This window comes from Globicephala melas, chromosome 6, assembly GCF_963455315.2.
Source record: "Globicephala melas chromosome 6, mGloMel1.2, whole genome shotgun sequence".
Taxonomy (NCBI): Eukaryota; Metazoa; Chordata; class Mammalia; order Artiodactyla; family Delphinidae; genus Globicephala; species Globicephala melas.
In genome coordinates this window covers 10255814-10282600 of record NC_083319.1, presented here as the reverse complement: position 1 = coordinate 10282600, position 26787 = coordinate 10255814, and the positions used below count along the sequence as shown (strand labels likewise).

The 26787-nt window shown below is 40.8% G+C and overlaps 1 protein-coding gene across 2 annotated transcripts in view; it reads right to left on the bottom strand.

Annotated features, from left to right (window-relative positions):
- MAPKAP1 (MAPK associated protein 1) overlaps positions 1-24783 on the bottom strand; it is a 231140-nt gene extending 206357 nt beyond the window's left edge. For both annotated transcript variants that reach the window (XM_060300435.1, XM_060300436.1), the window contains exons 1-2: positions 24544-24783; positions 5575-5644 (exon numbers count right to left, since the gene is read on the bottom strand). The gene's annotated coding sequence lies outside the window, so the exon portion shown is untranslated. The remainder of the gene's footprint in view (positions 1-5574; positions 5645-24543) is intronic.
- Between the last annotated feature and the right edge of the window lie 2004 nt (positions 24784-26787).

The following is a 26787-nucleotide window of genomic DNA, read 5'->3' as shown; positions in this document are numbered from 1 at the left end:
GAAAGTGAGGCAACTAGGCACCAGCATAGGGGCAGGTGTTTTCAACTTCATATTGATTAGTTCTCCCCTGCAAAAACAAGGGCTTTCAGTGAGAAGCCACATATTTAATGGGTGTTCTGGCACCAAAAAGTCAAAGGACAAAGCGGCAAAACTACACTGGGGTACCTTCAACAGAATCTTTTTCAGGAAAATGAACCTGTTCCATCACCTCTTATGAAGAAAAGTTATGGGCAAACACTTCTGAAGGCACATACCAACTCCCTAACTATCCTAACAGAACAGAAGCCCCCAAAACGCCCTAACATGAGCAGATACCTTCTCTATTAGTACACTATGACTTCATACAGTGAGGAATCTGTAGGAATCACTCAACAAATATTTATTCACTTCCAGTTCTGACAGGGCTCCCACAGGGCTGCCGTGGGAAACATGTTTTCCACCTCCTATGATGTACTTGAGGATTCAGACTGGAAGTTCCACAAGGACAGGGGCCATAATACCATATCCTTTCTGGCAACAAAGAATCTTACACACAGCTGGAATTCAATAAATGTTGCTGTCTGACTTCCAAGGACTACACAATTTTGTTTCAGAGATAAGTCATATATGAGCATGTCGTGTGTAAGTGTGATTATAAAGAAAGAATTGCTTTTTAAAAAAATTAATAAAGGCACAAGAGCTTCTCTACAATGTGCCCTTCAAAATTGTCACCCTTCAAAATTGTCACTATCAACTTATGCCAAAACTACTTTTCACAACGAAAAGAATACATTTTAAATCACTTGGACAGCAGCAAATTATCATTTGAAGGTAGATATGATTTCTAAAACAAAGATATTCCAAACACAGACAAAAAAGCAAGTTATTTTCTCTGATCAGTTGTGCAAAGGTCAAAGATCTTTAAAACCAAATGCTGGCAGGGGTTCAGAGAAATGGGCACTCTTGTGCACTATAAGAGGGAATGAAAATTGGGACTTTTTAGAGGGTAATTTGGTAGTATATATCAAAGTGTAAAACATGAATACCCTTTGGACAACCCCACTTCTAGGATCTGCTCGAAGGAAATAACTGCAAAAATATTTATCTCAGGATTGTAATACTGAAGATCTGAAAGTAACCTAAATATCCATCAACATTGCATATGCCAGGACACATACATACAATGGAATACTACACAGTAATTAAAAATACTTGGTAAAGAATGGATAAACAAAATGTGGTAAACACGTAACAATGGAAAGTTACTGAGCCTTAAAAAGTAAGAAAATTCTAAGACATGCTACAACATGGATGAACTGTAAGGACATTACGCTAAATGAAATAAGCTAGTCAGAAAAGGACAAATGCTTCATGACTCCACTTATATGAGGTACCTAGAGTAGTCAGATTCATAGAGACAGAAAGTAGAATAGTCTTTGCCAGGGGCTGGGGGGAGGGGAGAATTGGGAAGTAAGTGTTTAATAGGTATGTGTCAGTTTGGGAAGATGGAAAAGTTCTAGAGATGAATGGTATTAATGGCACATCAATGTGAATGTGCTTAATACCACTGAATTGTATACTTAAAAATGGTTAGGGGGCTTCCCTGGTGCCGCAGTGGTTGAGAGTCCGCCTGCCGATGCAGGGGACGCACGTTCATGCCCCGGTCCGGGAAGATCCCACATGCCGCGGAGCGGCTAAGCCCGTGAGCCATGGCCGCTGAGCCTGCGCGTCAGGAGCCTGTGCTCCGCAACGGGAGAGGCCACAACAGTGAGAGGCCCGCGTACCGCAAAAAAAAAAAAAAGGTTAAAATGGTAAATTTTACGTTGTACATACTTTACCACAATTTTTTAATGTCTGTTAAATGCCAGATTAAACAAATTTAAATAGGCTTTTTTCTTGCTGTTTAATTACAGCACTTCTCAAAGTTTTTAAACTACTAATGTATTATATATTGTGAATCTCCAAGAGGGGGTAATCTAGTAACGTAATATATTCCAAATTCCAAGCTTATTTGATCCCTAAACATTTTTTCCTCTAGAAACACTAAAACATATCAATGTATAACTGAGTTTCACAGACATGGTTTAGAGATGCTGCTCTTCACTTTTACAAATGGCCTTGAATGCCTTCCCTGAACGTCACCAATTCTTGACTCTCCGAGATAGTCAGTGCTTTTTAATATATACCATTAAGCTATCAGATAAACAATAATTAGATTGTTAGTAGATGTCCTACTTTTCAGATTTTCCCACTTTCTAACTCCAGGTTCCTCAAAGCATAAAGATTTGTTTTACTAAAAATGGAAGCAGGGATTTCCCTGGTAGTCCAGTGGCTGAGAATCTGCCTGCCAATGCAGGGGACACAGGTTCGAGCCCTGGTGCGGGAAGATCCCACATGCCACAGAGCAACTAAGCCCATGCGCCACAACTACTGAAGCCCGCACGCCTAGAGCCTATGCTCCACAACAGAAGAAGCCACCGCAATGAGAAGCCCCCGCTCGCTGCAACTAGAGAAAGCTCGCGCGCAGCGCAGCAACAAAGACCCAACACAGCCAGAAAAAAAACAAAGGAAGCAAAAGGGACAACCACAGAGAGTGAGTGGGAGGATAGTAAGAGATGTCCCAAAATGACATGGCCATTTTTAATGTACCGGATGGTCTCCTTTCATACTTCATTCATTCATTCATTCAACAAATATTTATTAAGTTCCTACTGTATGCTAAGTGTGGTTCCAGGTGCAACTTGGATGCTATTACCACTTCACATAACCATTTGATTTGTGTTCACTAATGATCATGTAACCTACCTGTGGTAACTTGAAGCACGTCCTAACAGGGGAGTAAATTTTTAGTAGGCTTAAATGGGTATCAAGTCTTAATATAAGTATATTCTTAATAATAACTTTATACACATACACCCTCCAAACTTTATTTGCAATGTATTATTAAAAAAAACAAAAACAAAAGCATAAGGTACAAGACAGTAAAAAAGTAGATGGGCAAAGGAGAAGTAACTTAATATGAATCCATAAGCCAGTGCATGCCATGTACATTTTCTGCAGGTAGAATGGAGAATCCCAGAAGCAAAAAGCAATGATAATAACTAACCTTAACTTATTATAAAAGCTAGACTTGTTGTTCCCTTTTTACATGGATTAATTCATATAATTCTCAAAATAACCCCATAAGATGGTAACTATTTTTACCCCCATTTTATAGATGAAAAAACTGAGGCAAAGTAAGAAACCTGCCCAAACCCAGAGCGCTAATAAGTAAATAGAACCAAGTAAATAGAACCAATAAACCCAAGAGCTTGGGATCTTAACCACTCTATAGCCTCTCAAAACAAAGAGGAACAAAAACTACAACAGCTATAATAAACATGATTTTTTTAAATCCTGTTGTTGAGTTCCAGGGCCTGAGAGAAATTTGTGGGTCCTTGTGAAAGATGTAAGACAGTAAATGTGTTATGCAGTAGACTAGACCCTTAGCCTTCCCTCCACTAATGCAACAGTGATTTGTACAACAGCAAGAAAGAAGCAGCACACTTAATAATTGTTCAAAACTAAAAATCATAAAATTTTACACATGAAATGAACTCCAGAGATCATCTACTTGTTGACCTGAAACCACAGAGAAGGGTTTACTTTAAATCCCCAGTTAGGTCTAAGTATCTTTCTGAAAATCCCTAGAAATTCATGCAACTTCAGCTACAAAGTCCATACCTAAAATATTGTCTCTTTAAATAACCCCACCAGAAGCAAATGCGCCCTCCTTATACTTCTTCACTCCCTAAGGACCTGAGATAGTAACGTGACTTCAAATGCTCAAGTCCAGCCAGTGGTTTTTCCTGGACTTTCAAAACACTACACACTCACTTCCCTCTGCCAGACAGACTTCAAGCTGCCCTCACCTGCAATCTGTGAAAACCTGTCTGAATAAGCAACAGCCTGGGGCTTCTCAAAGGTCTGCAAACTCCCAATCAAAAATTACTGCTGCCCCATCAATGTGTCATATAAATGTTGGCATGTTAATTGTGTATTTATAAGATTGTTAATGGTTAGTTAATTTACCTCCCACACTATCATTGTACTTGAAATGATTTAAAGTCTGCTGAGGGAGTTAACAACATGTAACAGCAGATGCAAGATTTTTTTTTTTTTTTTACCTTTCCACACTGTACCCCGACTTCATGCTATTAGCATTAGGCAAGTTGAACCTGATTCCTACACAAGATTCCTTAAGAATGTTATAGAAGCACTCACATTTATTTTGCACAACAAGAAATGATCACAAGTTAGAAAAACAAAGCCTTTTTATTATGTACATTTATAAAAACCAACAGACCCTGTTTTTTACTAAGATTTCAAAGTTCTTTGATCTAATTAAAGTTCAGAATTCATAACCCCTGGAGTTAGAAAACAAGTGAAATGACCATTAAAATAAAATGCACTTTATTGATTTTAAATCTCTTTTTCTAACTCTCTCCAATTTAACTCTAAATTAAATATTCATTTATTTTTTAGAAGAGTAAAATTGAGCCATTTTTTCCCCTCAGGGAATTAAAATCTTCTCCATGTGAATATGCCTAATTTAATTAAACAGTAAATAGTGAGACCTTATATCTGGAGAACTTAATTTTTCCCTTCACATTTTTATTTCTTTACTTTGACTAAAAGTACTTACTAGACCAAATTACAACAACAGAAAACAAATGCTTGTATCTTCTTTCGAATAATATGGAATTCATTCACTAAACATCATTGAGAACTAGGCACAGGGACTCCTACAAAAAGGTACATGAACACTGGCCTGCATCCTCCAGAGGCTTACAGGCTTCAGCAGATGAGCTATGTCGTGTACATACATAACAGTAATATAAGGCAATATACTACCCATCAAATAAGACACTAAGACAATGTATTTTCCAAGAGACAAAAAAGTTACAGAAGGCTGTAGGAAGGAAGAAGGTGGCATTTAAGGATGGGCAGGCTTTCATTAGGCAAAAACACAAGGAGAACAGTAACAGATGACAATTACTGAGCTTCTTACTATCAGCTGTACTTTTCATGTAACAACATATTTCATCCTTACTACCACCCCAGAAAGTAGGTATTACTATTACCCCCATTTCATAGATTATTAAAAAAATTAAGGCTTAGAGGCGTTAAGTAACTTGCCCAAGGTCACTTGGTAGATTTTTGAGTCTTTGCAGCTCCTCCCATCACTGGGCTCACTTGTAATTTGCTGTGACCAACAGAATGTAGTTGAAGTAATGTGGGACTGCTGAATCTCGGTCTCAAGAGACTTTGCAGCTTCTGCTACAGCCTTCTTTGGACCATATTTGAATCATGGGAAGAAGCTTGGGATAAAAGACCAAATGCAGAGAGGCTCAGCCATCGATCATTCCAGCTACTGTGATGCCACCCCCCACCGTGAGTGACTGAGGCCATCTGGGACCAGCCAGACCCTCACCAATCTACCAGGAGACCAGGTCTCCTCAAATATCTCCTGTGGACAGAGGGAAAGGGACCCTGGCCCTTGATTTTTCTTTCCTTGTACCACTAACCTCCACCTGAAATGTCTCTGAATCTTACCATCTGCCAAGATCCAGTTAAAGGGAGACTGGTACAGTACAGTGCCTCTCAAACTTGTCCACGGACACACCTGAAGGGCAGAGGAGAGTAACCATAAATCAAGGTAAGAGAGAACCTAGGGGGAGCCACGTAAAGCAACATGCTGTAAGAAATTTATTTTTAGAATTCATTCATATTTTGCATTCTATCCTATAACATACTGAACCTGTATTTGTTTTAATAGAAAAAATATTTTACCTTTGAATATAGTCACTAAAACTGATAGTCCAGGAAGATGTGCCTTGCTTACTTTGTGGCTTCCAGGACCAACTGGCACATACTGAGATTCTCACAACCCCATTTTGAACAGCAAGGTCCACTGGAAAAACACAGACTTTGGTGTCAGAAATACCTGATTTTCTGAAGGTAAAATGGTCCTTTATCAACGGATAACTCAAGATCTAAATATTGCTCAAAATGTTTCCTATGACAAGTATGGAGAACCACCATAATTAATAATAACACCAAACTATATATAAAGTTCTAAGCACAACTTAGACTAAAATCAATATTATAAAGCAGTTATTACAAAACAATCAGTATTTCCAGCGTTTTGAAATACTTGTTTATTATTTGAAATTATTGTTATTAGCAATAGCTGTGAAACTTCAGACAACCTAACTACTCACCACCTCCACAACTCCAAAGCTGCCATCATTTCTGGCTGTTACAAGAAATCTGCCAGTTTGGTGCAATGTAGCCCTAAATTATTTTTCCAATGGGTGTTGTCTCTCTGAGATAACAGATTTGATTGACACTTGTTATGATAAACAAATAATTTTAGGTTTTACTTTAAGATTCCAGGTAAAAATGTTTATAGTTTTACCTAAAGAAATGAATAATGCCAAAGAAACTAGACTGCTTCTCCATGTGAAATTACCAGTGTAAGAGCTGAAACCATAAGTAACACTCAACCGCTACCATTCATTGATTTCATTCGACAAATATTTATAAAGCACTTACTATGTGCCAGGCACCAGAGACACAATGCTGAGCAAAAAAATTTGAAAAGACCTGGCTACTGCCTTCATGGAGCTAAAAGTACATATGGCAGTCAACATTTTAATATGGCTCCAGAAATTCTTCTCTTGATATCCATGCCTCTGTGTTATTCCCTCGAGTGTGGGTAGAACCTGACTTGCTTCTAGCCAAGAGCATAGCAAAAGTGATGGAAGAGTCATTCCCTTGATGACTTTGTTACATAAGACTTCATCCTAAGCAACCCGGGGGAGAGATTTTAAGCCAGAGATTTTCCTGCCGGTATTGAAAAAGCAAACAGCCATGTTATGGAATTATAAGGCAAGAATCTGAGAGCAGCCTCTAGGAGATGAGAGTGGTCGCAGCCAACAGGTAACAAGGAAATGGGGACCTTAGGCTGGAGTCCACTGACACCTTAATTTCATCCCTTTGAGACCCTTAGCAGAAAACCCAGCTGAGGGAATTCACTGGCTGTCCAGAGGTTAGGACTCCACGCTTCCACTGCTGGGAGCCTGGCTTCAATCCCTTGTCAGGGAACTAAAATCCCACAAGCTGCGTGGCACAGCCAAAGAAAAAAGAAAGAGAAAAAAAAAAAGAAAAAGAAAAAAAAAAGAAAACCTAGCTGAAGCCATGACTCCTGACCCACTGAGAGATAATAAATTTGTGTTGTTTTAAGCCACTAAGTTTGTGGTAATTTGTTAGACAACAACAGAAACGAAAATAGTGCAGGAAAACAGCCTAAGCCCCTTCACCTTCACATATATTTAGGACTCTTTACAACCCAGTTTCATTCATCTGCCCCTTCTCCCCAGAAGGCAACTCCCAGGAGTATTCTGAACACAATCTAGCCTTTGGTAATGAGACTTCCTTTGTGTGAGATGTACCTTTATCCTCCAATACAAACCTTCTAAGTCCAACTCAAATATTTCTTCCTCTGTGAACCCTTCTCCAATTCCCAGGGTCCAAACTGTTTTTTTTTTAAAATAGATAAATTTATTTATTTATTTATTTTTGGCTGTGTTGGGTCTTTGTTGCTGTGCGCGGGCTTTCTCTAGTTGCGGTGAGCGGGGGCTACTCTTCGTTGTGCTGCGCGGGCTTCTCACTGCAGTGGCTTCTCTTGTTGTGGAGCATGGGCTCTAGGCGCACGGGCTTCAGTAGTTGTGGCGCTTGGGCTTAGTTGCTCCGTGACATGTGGGATCTTCCCGGACCAGGGCTTGAACCCGTGTCCCCTGCCTTGGCGGGTGGATTCTTAACCACTGTGCCACCAGGGAAGCCCCGCAAACTGTTTTTCTTTGTTTTGTTTTGTTTTTTTTGCGGTACGCGGGCCTCTCACTGTTGTGGCCTCTCCCGTTGCGGAGCACAAGATCCGGACGCGCAGGCTCAGCGGCCACGGCTCACGGACCTAGCCACTCCGTGGCATGTGGGATCTTGACGGACTGGGGCACGAACCCATGTCCCCTGCATCGGCAGGCAGACTCTCAACGACTGCGCCATCAGGGAAGCCCCCGCAAACTGTTTTAAAAGCACTTTATTTCTACCTTTAATACAGTTAGTTGTACGAATATCGTGTTTAAGGAATTGCCAATTTCAATTTTTTTAATGCCAAGGATGCTGCTAAACATCATACAATGCACAGGACAGCACCCACAACAAAGACTTATACCCCCCAAAATGTCAATAGCAATAATGCGGAGGTTGAGAAACCTTGCAGTGATGTGTTGTTTGAAGCCACTAAATCTGTGGCAATTTCCAACCCCCGAATGGTTTCATTAATACCAAGATTAATACATACATATACAACTTTGCTACTAAAATCTATGCTCAAATCTTCGAAGGTGCTAAACAAAGTTCAACTCCTAGCATCTGTTTTCTGAAATTTTATCCTACCCTATGGAGAACCACAGCTCAAATTGCTACAATAAAGACCAGTTACATTCCTCCAAACTTATAACTTGATCTGAAGACTGTCACCTGGCCTCCTCCTACTCATTCTTCTAAATCCAGCTCAATGGTCAATGCTCTCGGGAAACCTCCCTGATGAATCCCACAGACCAGGTTAGCTGCTCCCATGTGGTCCCACTGTACTGCACTTCATCACTACTTCTACCAAATAATTAATCCAGCACATTGCCTGTTAGTAATAGGTGCTAAGTGTTTGCTGAATTTATTCATTCAACAAATACTTGTTGAATTCCTCCTGTGTGCCAGGCACTATGCTAGATGCAGAGTACAGCAGAAAACAAAGCAGACAGAAAGTCCTGCCCTCATGGAGTTCACATTCTAATGAAGGAGACAAACAAAATAGAGAATTAAATTATACAATAAGTTAGAAATGCTATGGAGAAAAGTAGCACAGAAAAGAGAGCTAAGGCATGCTAGGTAAGTGGAGCCACAGCTGCAATTGTAAATAAAATAGTCAAGGGATGCTTCACTGAGAAGGTGACATTTGAGAGTTAACCCTTGAAGATGAAAGAACAAGCCATATGGATTTCTGAGGGAAGCGTGTTGCCAAGCAGGGGGAGTATGCCTGGCACTAAGTATCAAGGAGCCCAGCAAAGAAGCAAGTAGTAGAGGATGAGGTCTGAAGAGTGGGGAAAAGTGAGTAGAGCCTTACAGGCAATTCTAAGCACTCTGCTTTAATTACAAGTAGAAAGGAGAATCACCGGAAGACTGTGAGCAGCAATATGATCTAACTCACATTTTAAAAAGTATCTCTCTGGGAACTTCCCCGGTGGCACAGTGGTTAAGACTCCGAGCTCCCAATGCAAGGGGCCTGGGTTCAATCCCTGGTCGGGGTACTAGATCCCACATGCATGCCACAACTAAGTTTGCATGCCACAAGTAAGGAGCCCTCAAGCCACAACTAAGGGGCCCACCTGCTGCAACTAAGACCCAGCGCAACCAAATAAATAAATAAATATTTTTTTAAATAATAAAAAATAAAAGTATCTCTCTGGCTGCTTTGTTAAGGAATGAATAAATGAATGAATGAATAAACAAAGAAACTAATCACATTTAAAAAAAATAATAATGACTGTCTGTATGTTGGTTTTCTCTTCTAAACTCTCAACTCCTTAAGCACACTGTCTTAATCATCACTGTAATGCCAGTTTCTAGTAGAAAGTGGCTGGCATCCAGCAAGGGCTCAGTGTGCAATAAATAGACAAAACAAATCTTTCCTGTTCCCAAAGGGTGGCGCCATGATTTTCAAAAACAAAAAAGGGCCCTTATCCATGGTGCTGGTGCAGTAGATAGCTCTCCTGCTACAGTCTAAGATTTATTTTCCTTTTACTGTCTCCTCAATATTTGAAGTTTGCTTAACCAAGTAGAAGGATTCAATAGTTATGCTTCCACTTACCTGGCTCTCAGGTTAACCACATCATCAATTGAGGGAAGCAACACAGTTTATTGCAAGCACCACTCAGGAAACCTGACTTCCAATTCCCTAATTACCAGGGACCTAATTACATGGCATTGGACAAGTTACCTCTTTACAACTCTTTAAACCTGTTTTACACATCAGTCCATTTTTTGCATCTGTTAAATGGGGAGGATGAACTATAAGAAGGGCCTTTTCAGCTCTCAAATTCTATTCCAATCACATGCGAGGTGGAGGAGGTGGAGGAGGAGGATGTAATCACGTGTTCACCCAGGGTTCAAGTAAAAAGGTTTGCGTGTTTTTGCTTCATACTGTTTTCCCTTAAAGGCCAGAAGAATTCCACTGCATGTTTTACTTATATCATGGTGCCGTGGTTCACACTCTAAGAACAGAGGTATGAGGAATTCCTTTTTTGACAAAGATTTTAATTGCATCAAGATTTTGGCAGCAAACCCTCTCAAAGGTAAACCACACTGACTGATTTGAGTGAGCACTATTGTCTAAAAAATGCTATTATGTACGAAAACTGGTTCCTAGAACTACAAGCATTGAAGTTAGTAAACATATCTGGAATTCCAGGTTACTGCCTGTAGCCTGCCTAGGGACTAGCTATGGGATGATTTCAAGTGAGTTAGGTGCCCCTGCCTCTGTTCCCTCAGCAGTGAAATATTCATAATCTATGTGCTACTTATCCACCTCATAGGGATACTTACAAAAAGTAAAAAAGCACTATTCAAATCCAAGATGCAATATTCTTGACTCTTCCTGCTCTAGCTACATTTTTTTGGAGGGAAAATAAGCTGTCAACTATCTAACTCATTTATTCAACTCCTAATGAAGGAAGGGCAGCATAAAATAATCTCAACAGATATTTTATTCTAAACAGATAACCCCCAAACTATTTTTCTGTGACTGTGAAAGGTGCTTTCTACTTTCATTTGAATGGCACTTTCATAACCTCACTAAATGGTAACTGTTATTATTATTAACAAAACTGCACTAACTTTGCCAAGTATTTTTTATATCTTCTAGATTACCTTTTTAAAAAAAACTATTACCAGATGGATCAAACATGAGGATAGAGCAGCAGGACTGGCTTCATTCTGCCTGTAATGTTATACAGTTAGGGGGGGAGTGTTTCACAAAATACACTTTAAGTAGAATAATTAATTCTCTGATTCCAGAAGGCTGCTTATTTATTTACACTTACATCACTTACAAAACTGTTAGAGGTGGACTCTATTACTATTTATGTTTTACAAATCAGTAAACTGAGGCACAGACTTGCCCAAGGCCCCATAACTAGTGAGAGGTAGAGCCAAGATAAAACCTAGGCAGCCTGGCTCCACAACCCCTGCTCGGAACAGCTATTATATGCTGCCTCGAATTTCCAGGTTAAGTCCATTTCATCACACGTTGAATCCTCTTCTCTCACTAGTCTAGATATGGGTCGGACTTACCTGTTCATTCAAGAAATTCAACAAGTGTGAATACCTACTACATGCTGGAAATTAGGAGTATAAAGTAACAAGTCATAGTCCCTATCCCCAAAAGGCTTACAGTCAAGCAAGAAGAAAAGTACAAAAATGGCCACAATAAAGGATGAGAGCAATGCTGGAGGATTCTATATAACAAAGTACTACGGAAACACAAAGGAAAGCTATCTAAAGGAAACTGGATACTCAGACAAGGCTACACAGAGGTGACTAAGATCAAGGTAATGGAAGTGATCACTTCCAACTTAGTCACCTTAAGATAGGGGCAAGAGGGAGCAGGCAATTAAATAGTCTATAATGCTGGCTCCTTGTTCAATAATGTTTAAAATAAAATGTGCTCCCGATCTGTCCTATGAACTGCAGATTAACATCAGGCCATGCATAGGTTACTGCAGTAGCAGGGAGAAGATAACTAACCTTTGGAGTGGGGGAAGTGGAGGGAATCAGGAAGGTTGGGAAAAGGGACACAGGAGAAACTAAGAGCATCAGACTGCCTAGGTTCAAATCTGGACTCAGCCACTCACTCACCATGGGACCTAGGGAAAGTAACAATTTCTGTGCCTCCGCTTCCTCATCTATAAATAAATGGGAACAATTTTGGTGCCTATCTCATAGGATTATTGTGAGGACTGAAAGAAATCATATATGTTATGTGTGTATAAAAGCACCAGGCCCATGGTAAGCACTATACAAATGTTTACTATTATTGTTATTGCTATTATTCCCTGGTCTAAAATGAATCTTCAAAGATGATTCATTCATCCAGCTTTTTTCAAAGAGAAAAGGCACTAAAATAACATATAGCAGAACATGTAGTTAGCAACTAAAACTACCAGGAGTTCAAAGCTGCTGTTCAGGTTAGCATTTCAGAGAGACTGCTCTGGCAGTTGCACAGAAAATTAATCTGATGGACAAGACACAAGATTAGTTATGAAGCTGTGACTACAGCTCAGGGAAGAGATGATGAAATCCAAAGTAAGGCATTGAAAGATAGGCCTATGAACTTAAGAAACAGTTTTAAAAAATATTTAGGAGATAAAATTGGTAGAACTTGGTGACTGAGTGGATGTGGAGGGTTAAGGAGAAGGCGAAAGTTTACGGCTTGTATGACAGCACCAACAAATGAAACTGAACTGAAAAGTAGGAACAGCTTAACAGGGAGAGGGGAAATGAGGAACTATGTTTCAGACACAATGAGCTTGATATGTCTATGGATTACCCAAACAGAGATCCATCATGATACAAACCTAACAGCCCAGGAGAAAGGTCTGAGCAAATCTGGGACAACAACATATAACTGACACATGAAGGACAGGCAAACCTGAAGCCTAGGAGAAAGATCTGAGCAAATTTGGAAGACATTAACATATAAATGACAGATGAAGCCATGGATGTGAATGAGCTTACCCAGGGAAAATATGCAAGGAAACGAGCAGTAACCTAGTGACAAAACCCAAGGAACAGTAAAACAGTCCTCTCTCAGTATATGCAGGTTCGGCATCCGCAGATTCAACCAACTGCAGATTGAATTTGGTTGGTTGGGTGAATGCACAGATGCAGAACCCAGGATATGGAAGGCCGACTGTACTACGCCATTTTACATGAGGGACTTGAGCATCTGTGAATTTTGGTATCCTCTGGGTCCTGGAACCAATACCCTGCAAATACAGGAAGATGACTGTAGTTAAAGGATGAGCCAAGGAAAAGAAACCCCCAAAAATCTCCAAAAATCAACTCAACCTTTGCCTAGATTCTAAAGTTAGGATCTGTGCTGTGGAAATTCACAAATATCTAAGCAGTTACAGTCGTCCCTCAGTAAACCTGGGGGATTGTTTCCAGGACCACCGCAGACACTAAAATCTGTGGATGCTCAAGTCCCATAGCTGGCCCTCCCTCCTCCGCATCCATGGTTCCACATCCACAGATCCAACCAATCACAGATCCTGTCGTACTGTATTTATTGAAAAAAAAATCCACATGTAAGTGGACTGGTGCAGTTCAAACCCATGTTGTTCAAAGGTCAACTGTACTTTCTTCACTGGCTTTTCCCTCTCCCTGCATGTCCTAGTTAGAAGTTCCAACTACTGGATTGTGGAGTCCTTGAGAAGAAAGGACTAGAAGCCTTATTTGGCTTCCTGTCACTAACATCCAATATAAGGCCTGGTACACATATGCTTGTAGAGTGAATGTAGTTGAAGAGATAAAATTGGAGAATTTCCCATTCATCAAGACAAAAGGGCTCATGGAATGCCTAGGGTTGCTTCCAGCCCAGACCACAGCAATAGAAAGCCTGAAGAAAGTGAAAGCAGAAAGGTGGCAGACCTTATACACTGCTGGAGGGAATGTAAAATGGTGCAGCCACCTGTGAAAACAATTTGTCAGTTCCTCAACTGTTAAACAGAGTTACCTTATTACCCAGTAATCCACTCCAAGGTAATACACCCAATAGAATTGAAAACATATGCTCACACAAAAACTTGTACAAGAATGTCCGCAGGAGTATTATTCATAATAGCCAGAGTGGGAACAACCCAAACCTCCATCAACTGATGAACAGATAGGCAAAATGTGGTACTTCCATACAATGGGATATTATTCAGCAATAAAAAGAAATAAAGTACTGGACTTCCCTGGTGGCACAGTGGTTAAGAATCCGCCTGCCAATGCAGGGGACATGGGTTCGAGCCCTGGTCCGGGAAGATCCCACATGCCGCAGAGCAACTAAGCCCGTACGCCACAACTACTGAGCCTGTGCTCTAGAGCCCGCGATCCACAACTACTGAGCCCTCGTGCCACAACTACTGAAGCCCGCGCGCCTAGAGCCCATGCTCCGCAGCAAGAGAAGCCACCGCAATGAGAAGCCTGCGTACCACAACGAAGAGTAGCCCCCACTCACAGCAACTAGAGAAAGCCTGCGTGCAGCAGCAAAGACCCAACGCAGCCAAAAATAAATATATAAATAAATTTATTTAGAAAAAAAGAAATGAAGTACTGATATATGCTACAACATGGATGAACCTTGACAACATTATGCTGAGAAGCCAGACACAAAAAGCCACATATTGTGTGATTCCATTGATATAAAAGGTTCAGAATAGGCAAATCCATAGATACAGGAAGTAGATTAATGATTGCCAGTGGCTAGCGGAGGGAGAAATGAGGAGTGAGTGCTAATGGGTATGGGGTTTCCTTGGGGGTGATAAACCATTAAAGTGTACACTTTTAAAAGGGTAAATGTTATGATACATGAGTTATATCTCAATTTTAAAAGGGGGTGGGGCAGAAACACAGAGAGGCTAGAATCCATGCTGCACCCTAGAATTTCTTCTAGTTCAGGTGATTCCGACACAAGGATACCAACAAATCACTTAATTGAACAGTACTGGTGACAGTAACCATAAAATTTTTTTAAACAATTTGTAATACAAGTTGATTACATCGAAGAGATGTCAAATTCCTCACCCAAGAATCAGATATTTCAAGACTTTTCCCCTGGGGAAAGGAGGAGAACTTTCTATACATTAGTGACCTTGTGTGGAGGTAGCCGATCTACATTTCTAATTGGGGGAGATTAAAGCCTAGTGCCAGAAAACACAACAGAACTTGTGACTTTGTTGAAGCAAGCACTCCTACACTGAGCAGCTTCTCTTACCAAAGCACCAGACACTGCTTTAATCCACCCCAGAGCTGGGCCTGGGAAGTCACAGAGTTTACACAATGCCTCTATCAGCAACCTACTGAGCTACTGGTCCTTGGGGAGTAATTCTCCTCTTCACTTTGGAATAAACAAAGGGAGGGGGACACAACAAGGAAGACAACATGGCATGACAGATAACATAAAGGCTTTGGAAAGCTTGTGTGTGCTCCCAATTCTACCACCGAGTAGCTGAGAAAACTGGCAAAGTCACAATTCCTCTGGACCTCAGTAAGACATTATCTCATACCTCACAAAGCTGCTCTCACAAGGTAGGGCCCAACAGTGACACTCAAATATTAGTATTCTCCCCAATTCACCAAAAGGAAAACTAGTTGCTAGTACTGTATATTTGGGGGTCATATTGGAAAATAAGACTCATGGACCTCTTCTCTATGAGGTACTTAAACACATATTCTCATACTTAAAATTAGGAAACAAACAGAATGTCCAAATTTGAATCCTTGACTCCTTTCTGTGAAGCCTACTGCCATTTAATTACCAATACTATGCATCTCTTCTCTCTCTAGATTTCATTCATTCTCTTTCTCTCCATTATCCAATCCCATCTTCTCTCACCTAGGCTATAGCAATTGCTTCCTAACTTGTCTTAAGACCCTTCAATAACGTCCCAAACTCTTTAATATAACTGAACTTGCTCCCTCTGCAGCCCCATCTTCCATTTATCCCCTTTGTTCTTTCTACTCTAGCCATTCTCAACTTTTAGTGTTCTTCCAGCCTTTAAAACCATTCTCTCCTTCCACCTGGCTTAAACATCACTTTCTCCTTCACCCTTCAGATCCCAATTTAGACAGCACATGCCTGGAAGGTTTGACCTTATCAAGTCTAGGGTAGGTACTCCTCCATACTCACCTTGACTCTCATTACTCTAACACTTCTCACACTAGGCTTTACTCCTCAAACTACGCTGCACTTTCGTTACTAGACTGCAAATCCCACGAGCACTGGGTCCGTGCCTGTAGTTTTCATTGCTCGATTCCCAGACATATGACTAATGCCCAATATACATTCAGCTAATGCTGACTGAATAAGTGAATGACTGCAGTTAAGCAAAAAACTTAACTGACTAAATAGAACATTTTGCATGTAATATTTTCTTCATATAAAATATTTTTTTAATTTTGAAGAAAATTACAGATACAGCCAAATCCAATTTTTCATAACAACCATGGGGAAAAGGGCTTAAGCACACATGTACTTTCTACAACTTTAACCGCTAATACTAAATATAATCAAAAGGAGGTAAACTACTACCCCAGGGGGAATGGTACTCCTAACATTGTTCAGTTTTAGGACTTAAATCTCCTTAACTGGAAAGAGTGGTAAAGGTATACATAATGCAAATTACAAACATTATTGTCAAATCTTGCACTGGAGTAAAAATAAGCAGAAATTTTTTTTTGCCAGCCCACTTCTCCCCCCCAAAAAAGAATGTCCACATACTTGATAGAAACACCACTTAACTCCAAATAGCTCACCAAGTGAAGGTTACTGTGAAATACTTCAAATTCCATAAGCACTCAGGACTGCAAAGACTGTGGGAAGAGAATGTTCCAAGCACCAACTAATGATCAGAAGGTACAAATGAAATAAACCCTGATGCATGATGACTATCTAAGGAAGTCTAAACTGAAGACTGAATATATTTGTTCTGAAATCATTAACCAAGCTTCAGCTTCTGAAATACATTAAAAATATTTAACACATTTTATGTCTCAAGTACAAGTGACAGAGATTTATTATTAAAGGTAACTAGTTTCCTTCACCTAGTTTAGATATATATAAATCTCTATCACATTTCAGACTTCATTTTTGTATTTTGGATTTTTTCTTAATACCAACAATTTCAATTCTTATCATGTGCTTGTTCCCTATGCTAATGAGAACGCTAGTTATACCAACTCAGAATTTTTATTATCATTTTGGGGATGTGACCACCTTTTTTATTCTGTTCATATTTTAACTCAGCAACTTTAATCCTGCGATCAAAGCTTCATTAGCTTGTAAACAAACTGTTTCTCAGGTAAACTGAATTGCCCCACATCAGTATCTTAAGCAAATAAATAAGCACAAAAAAGGCAGAGATTATAAATTAGGGCAGACAAATCTGTATCTAGCCCCACGCCAGTAAAGAGCATTCTATCAATACAGTGAAATGCTAATCTCCTAATTAACAACCTAATTAGGTAATTATGGCTTTGCAGAGGGATGCCGAAATGAAATATGACAACATGGTCACCTCTTTATATGGCACCTGTGGGCCTTTTCAGCTGTCATTGCAAAGAGTGCAATATCAATTTGAACAGATGACAAAGTGCTGTCATTTTTCATTCTGATAATATACAGAATGCTTTGGACAGAAGCAGTTTACAAAATGAAACATCTTGCCTGGTATTTTCCTAATTTAAATATGCTCAAATACTTTGTTAAATTTTTGCATGCTTTTGTATATACGAGAATTACCATGCACATTTAAAAAAAAACCTAGACATCATGCTTAATGGTACAAGCTGAAACTACTGCAATTTCATTTAGGAAGTATATAATTAGAAAAGAGTAAAAGACACAATTCTTCATGACATTTTAATATTCATACATCCTGAATACTGCTATCACAAAAAGTAAAATTCAAACTTTGATCTTTAATTTTTTTCTTACAAAATTTTTCAAAAGTGAGATAGAAATTCACACTTACACTTTTCCATACCAAACAAGCACTTACCAAGATACAAATATTCAACTCACAAAAAAAGCTCTATATACCAATGACCAGCCTTACGAATAATAGGCATGTACTCTTCCTGAAAGACAGAGCTGTCACAGGGCTACTCACTGACCCACTGGCCACTAAAGAGGTGATGGTAGCACTGGGACACTGGTACCACCTACACAAATATGACACTTCTTTCAAGATATTTTTGAGGAGGAGAGGAGAACCTCAACATCATGTATGTCAAGATACAGGAAACCATATCCTAAGTGTAAAACAACTGAGGTTAAAACTGACTTGAAAATACAATACTATTGGGTTAGCCAAAAAGTTCTTTCGGTTTTTAAGTAAAAATAAAAGGTATTTTTCATTTTCACCAAGAATTTTATTGAATAACGTATTCACTGTTTTGTTTCACTACCTTCTGCCATTTTTCAGGCAACTGCATAATTCCATCTTCCCAAAACTTTTTATCTTTTTGAGCAAAGAACTGTTCCAGGTGCCTTTTACGGTCTTCAGGGAACTGAAATTTTTTCCATTAAGAGGATTTTGTAAAGACCAAAGTAAATGGAAATCCAAAGGCGCAATGTCTGGTGAATATGGCAGATGAATCAGAACCTCCCAGCCAAGCTGTAACAGTTTTTGCCTGGTCATCAAAGAAACATGCGGTCTTGCGTTATCCTGATGGAAGATTATGCGTTTTCTGCTGACTAATTCTGTATGCTTTCTGGCGAGTGCTGCTTTCAGTTGGTCTAATCTGGAGAAGTACTTGTTGGAGTTAATCGTTTGGTTTTCCAGAAGGAGCTCATAAGAGAGGACTCGCTTTCAATGCCACCATATACACAACATCACCTTCTTTGGATGAAGACCGGCTTTTGGTGTGGTTGGTGGGGGTTCATCTCACTTGCCCCATGATCTCTTCCGTTCCACACTATTGTACAGTATCCACTTTTCATCGCCCGTCACAATTTGTTTTAAAAACGGAATGTTTTCATTACATTTCAGTAGAGAATCACATGCAGAAATATGGTCAAGAGGTTTTTTTCACTTAACTTATGTGGAACCCAAACATCAAAGTGATTCACATAACCAAGCTGGTGCAAATGATTTTCAACGCTTGATGTGGATATTTTGAGTATGTCGGCTATCTCCCGTGTGGTATAACGTTGATTGTTCTCAATGAATGTCTCAATTTGATCGTTATCAACTTCAAATGGTCTACCTGACGGTGGTGCATCGTCCAGCGAGAAATCTCCAGAATGAAACTTCACAAACCACTTTTGACACATTCGATCAGTCACAGCATCTTCTTCATACACTGCACAAATCTTTTTTTGCGTTTCAGTTGCATTTTCACCTTTCTTGAAATAATAAAGCATAATATGCCGAAAATGTTGCTTTTTATCTTCCATCTTCAATATTAAAATGGCTACACAAAAATTCACCAATTTTAAGTTTTTTCTTAAATGCACGCTGATATGATAGCTGTCACAATACAATCTAACAAAATTGTTTCGAATGAAGTTAAAGACAACTAAGTGCTACTACAGCCATCATACAGAAAAACCAAATGAACTTTTTGGCCAACCCAATATAACTTCAGATCACCTGTATTAGGGAAAACTTTTTGGTCAAAATGATGTGCACTAGCTCTACCCATATTTCTCAATTACAAGTTAATTTAAAGGATTTTTTATTGAAAAGTAATTTATGTTTATCAGAGAGTATTTTGGAAAACAGAAAAGAGCATAAAGACCTATAATCTAACCACCTGTTTTTTTCTTTGTGTGTTTGACATTAATTGAGACCATACTTTAGTTTTATATCCTTCTTTCACTTCATATTATATGATGAGCATATTAAGTCACTAAAATTCTTCTAAAACATCTAAAATGCTTGTACAACATTTGCATTCTATGGCTTTTCCATTTCTCTTACCTCTTTGTTGACTACTAAAGTTGTTTCTAATTTTTGCTATTATAAATACTTCCACAGTGAACACCTTTGAACATGAATATTTTTCTACATTTCTGATTATTTCTTTAACAAAGATTCTTGATTAAAAAAAAAAAAAAAAAAACCCTAGGGCTCCCCTGGTGGCGCAGTGGTTGAGAGTTCGCCTGCCGATGCAGGGTTCGTGCCCGGGTCCGGGAAGATCCCACATGCCGCGGAGCGGCTGGGCCCGTGAGCCGTGGCTGCTGAGCCTGCACGTCCGGAGCCTGTGCTCCGCAACGGGAGAGGCCACAACAGTGAGAGGCCCACGTACCGCAAAAAAAAAAAGAAAGAAAAGAAAAAGAGAGAAGCAGCATTTTAGATCTGAACTGTTCTCCACTGGAGTCTGCCAGTAATCAGTTGTGCAGCTTTAAGCATGTCAATTAGAATCAGAAAGCTTGGCATCCTGAAAAGACCTCACCAAGACTTCAATCGTGCTCCCTCATTATCATCCAGATGGCAAAAAAGATACAAAGATACTTGTAAGTGACTTGACCAAAACCAGAAGGCTGTTAGTGGCATACCTGCATTCAGAATTCAAGTCCCTCTCAGTCTAGTGCACTTTCTACTAAACTGTAATTCACTGGGCACCAATTTCTTCATCTCAAGAGGTTATGATAACCCCCCTTGTTCACTTCATGTACTGTAGAGAGTACCAAAGGAAACAAGAGATCTGGCAGCATTTAAAGTGCTAAGGGCACAAAAGTATTACAAGGTCATCATCACCTCATCCAAACCCCATCCCTCCAGAAATTCAGCCTGATCATACAGTAAAAGCATTTACCCTGCCACTTCCCCAAAGATATCAGTATGAGTGAAATACAACACCCCCTCACTCTAGCAATTTACCAGTAGATTTCTGATCAATAATCACAACAGGCATTGTACCTCCTGCTTTGAACAGTGGGTATCAAAATTTCAGTGAGCAGGTAGGTCAGAGTTCACAATCAGGCAGCCTAAGACTGTACACAGCCCACAAATGTGTTTTGGTCTACATGATAATTTTTTTAAGGGCAGTTTTTTAAACTAAATACATTAAAATCCAGATTTCCGGCATCTCTTGAAAACAATCGGAAGATCTAGAGATACTGGGTCCACTTCCTCACATGGCGACAAGCAACTGGAGCTGAGTAGTGACTGCTGCCTTCAGACTGACTGGTCATGGGCCCTCCAGTTCACAAGATCTGTCCTACTCTATATTACATCATGGGCATTTGAGTTGGAGACTCCTGAGGTAGAGTTCAAAAGAGAACTAAATTAATAAATATTTGTTTACTCTTTTGGCCAACTTTTTTTTTTTTTTTTGCATTATCAACTCACTAGCTGTATGACTCTTGGGTAACACACTGAACCACTAAGGCTTAGGCTACTCGTGTTAAATTGGTAATACCCTAGCTCACAGAATCATAAAGACTGAAGGAAATAAGGTATACAGAAACATTTAACGATGACTGTAAGCACTCAATTACTTTAACACAAGCTAAAATGTGCTAACTTTTGAGTGAAAAACTTCAAACTCACAGAAAACACAAGGTCAGGGTACCTCCCATAAGAGAAACAATGTAATGTGACAGAATTCTTTGTCATAATAATTTGACATCTATTGCTGCGTCCTTAACAATAAGGCCTACACATCAAAATAACAGATTTACAGCAAATTCAGCTGAAGCACATATAATCTACTGAACTGCAATAGTTTCTAAAGTCTTCAGTTATGAGTCAATAAGCAAAACAAACACCCCACTTAAGTATATATATTTAACGAGACAGATGAGGTGATGAGTTCCCTGAGCGCAGAAGCCATGTTCATTCCTACTGCCCAGCATGGTGATGGGCACGTTGAAGCTAGGGCTCAAGGGCTAGCTCCTCTCCGAAGCCACAAAGATACAACATGGCGTAGTACCAAAGAGTGGAGTTACCAAAGTCTGGCAGATAATCCCCTCTACTCTCAGCTCCAACAACTGCATAAACTAAAGGAATTCATTTAACCTCTGTGCTCTAGTTTCCTCATCTGTAAAATCAGAATGGTAATAACACCATCCTGTAGAGGAATGAATGAGAATGCATTTAACACAATGCTGGCACACAGTAAGTGCTCATTAGCTACCGTTATCAGTGTTTCCTCCTTTGTGCTCCACAGTACCCTGTGGGGACTGCTATCTTAGTACCTACTATGCTTTACTATGGTTCACCTGCACAAACATGTCTGCCCCATGGGAGTGTCGACAACCTCAGGGTGGGGACCTGGTTATACTCCTTTTTATCCCTGGGTCTAACATTTTCCCTGGCACAGCTGAATGAATCATAGATCTTCAAGGTATTTATTAACAGGAAAGGTTATGAGCAGAAACGGGAAGTGACCTCTCTTGCCCAACACACACGCCCTGACTCTGACCCCCTCCTGACCCTCCAACTTTACTTCCCAGTATTCCCACTGAAAGAAGCAATGGTTTGATTTATTCAGGCTGGTCTACTCACTACTCTAAAACCATGCCGCAGGCATTGCATCTTTGCATCTCACAGCTATTTTCAGGGGAACCTTGCCACAAATCAGGCCCTTTACCCACATTAGCTCACAACACTTCATGAAGTCTCTATCATCCCCCATCTCAAACTATACTTGAAGGAAATGATACTTAGAATTAAGAAACTTGCCAAAGGTCACATATCTAGGAAGAGGAAGGACCAAGAATTGAAGCCAGCATCCATGGTTGTTCTCTACAGAACGTCTGGTCCACTCATTCAATGTTGAGCTGACCCACCTACTACCTTCTTGCCTTGGAAGATTAAGGTCTTCTCTACATTTAAAGGACTATCTGACATTCATATTGACATTGATATTTTTTCTCTTGTATACCTGTTTCAATATGTATTTGCATACAGAGAGCTATGGTGTGAGAAAAGAAAAACACATAATGGAAAAGGCACAGATGTAGGCATAAGACAGACCTGGGTTTGAATCCTGGCTGTCTCATACCAGATGTGTAATTTATCCTGAGCCTTCCTAATCTGTGAATTGAGGTTAAAATGATTAAACAAGAGAAACCTAATATAATCTCCATTATAGTAAATAACAAAGCTTAGTTAACCCCACATTATGAAACATTACCTGGACATAGTACACTCCTCAAAAGTGAATAATGCCCCCTCTTCTGTGCTACCACTGGATCACAGAAAGAACTCTCCCACAGTGTACATACCATTATGTGTTCGAATTATTTCCTTATCTCACTCACTAAATTGAGCAGACAAGAACTGAGTCTTATTTATCTCTACATTGTCTAGCATGGTACCTGGTATATATCCATACTCAGTAGATGTTTGCTAAGTGAAATAATTGTAGATATAATAATGAGTGTTTATAGGATTCTAGAAAAGAAATCATTTCCAGCTGAGATTGCCCTGAACTGGTTGAGGGAAGGCCAATTTCAGCTGGGCCGTGGTAACATCTCAATAGGTGGGAACAGAAAAGGAGAAATCTAGGCAGAGAGAAAGTCCTACAAAAAAACAACGAACAAAGGAAACAACAAAGGCATCTAGGTCCTACTTAACCAGAGTAAAGGATCTGGGTAGGGGGCCTTTCGAAGCGTAGCTGGAAAGTTAGCCAGGAGCCAGGAGGTGTAGAGGAATGTGAGTACACTCAGGCATCACAGGAGATGAAGGAAGGTATGAACACAAAGCTGAATGGGAAAGGGGCCGCCTGCATGCCTCACAGGCCCCAGCAACCTTGCAAATGTGTAAACTGAAAAAGATAAAACAAATATCAATACTTCATCAACAACTCTTTCAGCGTTTACTGAGCATCTTGTGCGAGCTCACAGAATATGAAGAATAAAACATGGTGCCTTCTTTTCTGCTGTTTTAAATTAGGAATCCACCCCTTCTGCTTGTCAAAATATTGATAGAATGAGAACGTTGACTTCGCTTTAACCGATGTTTGTAAACACCTGTCTCCATTTGACTGTTCACGCATGGGGAAGTTTTGAACTTTGCTGGTTTTGGTTTATAACATGATGCTTTTGCACAGTGCCAGGTATTGGGAGAGGCTTCAAAAATCACTTCATTCAGAATGAAAATTGAGCCAATCTCTGAGTCAACTTTCGGGTCTCCGGTTAAAGTAATGCTCTTGCTTAAACTAAAATGATTTTTTTTTCCCCAGCCTTAAACAGATTTGGAAGACTCTATGCCACTCCCATAAACAAAAGGCTGAAACAAAGTTCCAGCAGCACTCTGGCTAGAAAAAAACAGTTCTGCGAGGCTGTTTACCCCTTTGGGGCAATGGAGCTAAGGGGAGCTGGGAAACAGGGACTGCACAGACAATGCTTAAAAAACTTGATTTTCTCGTTATGAAGATTAAGACACCTAGATGTTGCCGAGGGTACAGCCAGAAACTGCCAGAGTCAACAGTACCCTCCCCAAACCCCAATTCTACCAAGTCCACTAGTTTCTACTCCCCCAAATCACACACCCAGCTGTCAGGCTCATAGCTGCCTCCACGAAAGGGCCAGAAAAGGGATGCTCAAGGGAGACCAGAGCAAGGGCCAGACAGGCTGCCCGCTGGGCAGCGCCGAGCGCGGGGGAGTGAGGAAGGCCGCCAGGCTCCTCGGGTGGGCTGCCGGAGGTAGCGAGCGAAGGAGCTAGAGGCTGGGGCAACCTTTACCTGAAGCTGCTGCCACACTACGGGCCGGGTCGGCCCTGGGACACGTTCCTGAGGGGATGGCTCGGCTCCCCCGCGCCTCCCGGCCCCTGCCCGAGCTCCGCACTCTCGGAATCCTCGGGGACTGGCGCTCCTCCCGGCCGGCTCAGCAGCCGCTTTCCGGGCTCGCCTTCATGCCCCTGCCGCTCACCGCCGCTCGCCAGCTGAGCAGCAGCCCTGTTGGCCCCGAGCCCCGCCACGACCCGGAACCGCACTCCGCGCACCGGAAGTCCCTGACCGGGAAGAAGCCGTTGGCTGGGGACGTAGCGCGCAAGCCCCAGAGCCAAGAGCAAGGAGGGAAGCCCTCACGGGGGGCGGGGCCGAACGGGAGGCCGTGCGCGTGCGCACCACTTCCCCGCCTCCGGCCAAGGCCTGGGTGGGAGGTGAGCTGGGAGTCTGGCAATGTACGTTGACCTCCGGGTTTGGGTTGGGTAGAAATCAGCGTCAGCCTTCTCCTTCGAATTTCTTCCTCTCTCTCCCTGCTTCCACGGAAAAAAGCCTTTGGTTCCTCCAGAAATGAGTGATGAGGAAGACCTGGGTTTAAATACCAACTCTAACCTGCTGTGTATCCTAGGACAAGACACCTCCCTTCTCTGACCCATCCATACAGTGGTTCCAATTTTAAGTATTGCTGTGAGAATCGAATGGGATGATGCTCTAAAAACACTCAGCACAGTGCCAGACACTTAATAAACTTAGTAAATGTTAGTCATTCTTATCTGTAAAATGGAGATAATTATCTTCCCAGAACTGCAGGGAGCTTTCCATGAGATATGTGGACCCGACGCAAACAGGAGCTCATTGTTGGTGATCTCTCTCCCTCTCTCAGGGAATCAGTGGGAGAAACTAGTGTGAAGGGGAAAGAAGGACTCGAGCAGTGCAATGATATCCCTCCTACCTGAGAGGTAGTCTGGAACGTCTCTCTTAAAAATGCACCTTAGCAAAAGAAAGAAAAAAAAAATCAAGGCTGAATTTCAGCCCAGGGGGGATGTTACCCAATATTAAAGTCACCTACAAATACACCATGGATCCACCCCCTTGTATTCAAATATATGATTGACGTCTTAGCTCACATGGAGAAAAAGTAATGCACCTTACCACTCAAATGTGCTTTCTGCACACACACCACCCCAGTTTCATCAGGGGCTTGTTGGAGGTGCTCTGCCAAAGCAAGGGTGTGAACAAGGTTGGATATTCTGTTTTCTGAGGTCACCAGTTTATCTGTCCCCTCCTAAATATGAATCTTCATTTTCACTTGTCTCTTGACCTCCAGTCTGAAGCACAGTTGCCTGATTGTAAAAAACTCAACTGGACCCACTAAGCTTTCTCTCTACAGGTTCTAAGGAGTAAATACCCACTCTACCACTTACAGTTTTTATCACTTCATCTCTCTAAGTTGCCTCTCTAAATTTCCTTATCTGTAAAATGGGCATGACAAAAGTTCTAATTAACCTCACTGGGGGGTTTGTGGGGATTAAATGAGCTAATACATATAGCTCACAAAGAATAGAGCCCGGCATGTAGCTAACATTTACTAATATTTGCATAAAATGCCTACCACTATTACTACACGTCAGTCAGTAAACAGATACTTATTGAGTACCTATGTATTAAGCCTATCCTAGGCACTGGAGATTTAGTGGTGAAAAAGCCAGATAGGGACTCCACCCTAAAGAAGCTTACAGTAAAGTCTGACTATGAATTTGAAATAGTCACTGCAGTAAGTTGGAGTGCAGGGAAATATGATAAGGTTTCAGGAACACTGAGGGCCCCATTGAGAATGGAGACTCTGAATTTATGGTGATACTAATATGATGGTTGTTTGATTTTTCTGTAGTTAGTTTGAACAATTAAGATACAGGCACACAAAAAAATGAGCAATTGGGTTAATCCCAGGAAGACAGTTTGCCAGACAGGTGTGATGGGGTCAAGGAGTTTAAGATCTCAGCTTTTAAGAGTGCTTAAAACAAAAGGCACAGGATGCATGCTCAAGATGTTAAGTAAGAGAATTCTGGAAATGCTCATGACACTGGCCTGAAGGTCCCCAAACAGGTGTAATGGAAGTCACTGATGGTACCAGGCAGAAAGATGGAGGGTATCCTAAGAGATGGGCGCCTTGAACAACATCAGATGAAGAGCCATCCGAGAGTGGGGTCCTGGCTGAAGTGCAAAGGAGGAAAAAGTTTTTGAAGATGAGACAGTGAAGGA